The sequence below is a fragment of the Labrus mixtus genome, chromosome 20 (assembly GCF_963584025.1).
Source record: "Labrus mixtus chromosome 20, fLabMix1.1, whole genome shotgun sequence".
In the NCBI taxonomy this organism is placed as follows: Eukaryota; Metazoa; Chordata; class Actinopteri; order Labriformes; family Labridae; genus Labrus; species Labrus mixtus.
The window spans coordinates 12,755,017-12,757,516 of record NC_083631.1 but is presented as its reverse complement, the minus strand read 5'-3'; the positions used below and the strand labels follow the sequence as shown (position 1 = coordinate 12,757,516).

The following is a 2,500-nucleotide window of genomic DNA, read 5'->3' as shown; positions in this document are numbered from 1 at the left end:
TCCATGGCTTCAAAATGCATTTTCATGGCTTTACAGAAATTTCGGTCAGAATTTCTATAGAAATTCCAATTTTGTGGCTCGTTGGTCTAGGGGTATGATTCTCGCTTCGGGTGCAAGAGGTCCCAGGTTCAAATCCCGGACGAGCCCAATCTCTGGAAAAGTCACTGTGTCATGATTGGTTACCGATTTGAAAGAAATGCATAGTTCCCCGATGTACTGTTCATTTCTGAAGAAGGTTCCAGTCAAGGTTGAGATTTCATTTAAAGTGAAGCTAGGTTCACTGCACCATGTATGAATTTTGATTTTCCACTCTTCTTCTACAAAATCCCGAGGCTTTCTGAAACATCATTGCATGTTACGGACATCCATAGCAATGGATTCCTTTCATTTTGCAGTTGTGCAAGAAAAGGTTTTGATATGATCCCAAGGCTTCAAAATGCATTTTTTGGGGATTTCAGAAATTTGTTAAATTTCCTATTAAAAGTCAAATTTTGTGGCTCGTTGGTCTAGGGGTATGATTCTCGCTTTGGGTGCGAGAGGTCCTGGGTTCAAATCCCGGACGAGCCCAAGCTATTCAGGTGTCATGATTGGTTACCGAATTGCTAAAAAGCATGGTTCCCCAATATGCTGAGCATTTCTCTAGAACTGGGGTCTCCAACAGGTAGCTCGGGAGCTACTGGTCTCCCACAGGCAGGTTTTCAGTCGCTTGCCTATAGGTTGACCGACTGTGTTAAAAATAAAAATCTGACGACGGTAAATGCACCTCTTCCCACTATCCATATATTTGGCCCATAAAAACAAGTATGAAGTACTAATGTTTTCTTGGACATTGATGTGAATTTAAGATTATTGATAAGCATTGGCTTATTGCAATTTCACACATGTACAAACAGTAGCTTAATTCAGCTGAGCTATGTAAATGAATGCAAGCGATTTGATGCAAGTAGCCCTTGGCCACTTTCATTTTTTGAAAGTAGCTCTCAGATGAAAAAAGGTTGGAGACCCCTGCTCTAGAAGGTAGCAGTCAAGTTCCCATTTTTTTACAAAGTGAAGTTCACCTCACCTTGTAGGAGTTGTGAATTCCCACCCTTCTTCTGCAAAAACCTTATGGTTTCTGAAACGTCCTTGATTTGTATTGACAGCCATAGCAATGGATTCCTTTCATTTTGCAGTTGTGCAAGAAATGTTTTGATATGATCCCATGGCTCCAAAATGCATTTTCATGGCTTTACAGAAATTTCGGTCAGAATTTCTATCGAAACTGAACTTTTGTGGCTCGTTGGTCTAGGGGTATGATTCTCGCTTAGGGTGCGAGAGGTCCCGGGTTCAAATCCCGGACGAGCCCAAGCTATTGAAAAGTCACGGTGTCATGATTACAGTAGCAATGGATTCCTTTCATTTTGCAGTTGTGAAAGAAAATGTTTTGATATCCATGGCTTCAAAATGCATTTTCATGGCTTTACAGAAATTTCGGTCAGAATTTCTATAGAAATTCCAATTTTGTGGCTCGTTGGTCTAGGGGTATGATTCTCACTTCGGGTGCGAGAGGTCCCGGGTTCAAATCCCAGACGAGCCCAATCTCTGGAAAAGTCACTGTGTCATGATTGGTTACCGATTTGAAAGAAATGCATAGTTCCCCGATGTACTGTTCATTTCTGAAGAAGGTTCCAGTCAAGGTTGAGATTTTATTTAAAGTGAAGCTAGGTTCACTGCACCATGTATGAATTTTGATTTTCCACTCTTCTTCTACAAAATCCCGAGGCTTTCTGAAACATCATTGCATGTTACGGACATCCATAGCAATGGATTCCTTTCATTTTGCAGTTGTGCAAGAAAAGGTTTTGATATGATCCCAAGGCTTCAAAATGCATTTTTTGGGGATTTCAGAAATTTGTTAAATTTCCTATTAAAAGTCAAATTTTGTGGCTCGTTGGTCTAGGGGTATGATTCTCGCTTTGGGTGCGAGAGGTCCCGGGTTCAAATCCCGGACGAGCCCAAGCTATTCAGGTGTCATGATTGGTTACCGAATTGCAAAAAAGCATGGTTCCCCAATATGCTGAGCATTTCTCTAGAACTGGGGTCTCCAACAGGTAGCTCGGGAGCTACTGGTCTCCCACAGGCAGGTTTTCAGTCGCTTGCCTATAGGTTGACCGACTGTGTTAAAAATAAAAATCTGACGACGGTAAATGCACCTCTTCCCACTATCCATATATTTGGCCCATAAAAACAAGTATGAAGTACTAATGTTTTCTTGGACATTGATGTGAATTTAAGATTATTGATAAGCATTGGCTTATTGCAATTTCACACATGTACAAACAGTAGCTTAATTCAGCTGAGCTATGTAAATGAATGCAAGCGATTTGATGCAAGTAGCCCTTGGCCACTTTCATTTTTTGAAAGTAGCTCTCAGATGAAAAAAGGTTGGAGACCCCTGCTCTAGAAGGTAGCAGTCAAGTTCCCATTTTTTTACAAAGTGAAGTTCACCTCACCTTGTAGG

The 2,500-nt window shown here is 41.1% G+C and overlaps 5 non-coding genes across 5 annotated transcripts; all 5 read left to right on the top strand.

The window, feature by feature from the left end:
* The first annotated feature begins 75 nt into the window (after positions 1-75).
* Positions 76-147, top strand: trnap-cgg (transfer RNA proline (anticodon CGG)). The gene has a single exon. It is a non-coding gene; the product is annotated as a tRNA-Pro (tRNA).
* Positions 148-495: 348 nt separating this feature from the next.
* Positions 496-567, top strand: trnap-ugg (transfer RNA proline (anticodon UGG)). The gene has a single exon. It is a non-coding gene; the product is annotated as a tRNA-Pro (tRNA).
* A 706-nt stretch (positions 568-1,273) lies between these two features.
* Positions 1,274-1,345, top strand: trnap-agg (transfer RNA proline (anticodon AGG)). The gene has a single exon. It is a non-coding gene; the product is annotated as a tRNA-Pro (tRNA).
* Positions 1,346-1,504: 159 nt separating this feature from the next.
* Positions 1,505-1,576, top strand: trnap-cgg (transfer RNA proline (anticodon CGG)). Its single transcript has one exon. It is a non-coding gene; the product is annotated as a tRNA-Pro (tRNA).
* A 348-nt stretch (positions 1,577-1,924) lies between these two features.
* Positions 1,925-1,996, top strand: trnap-ugg (transfer RNA proline (anticodon UGG)). Its single transcript has one exon. It is a non-coding gene; the product is annotated as a tRNA-Pro (tRNA).
* The last annotated feature ends 504 nt before the right edge of the window (positions 1,997-2,500 follow it).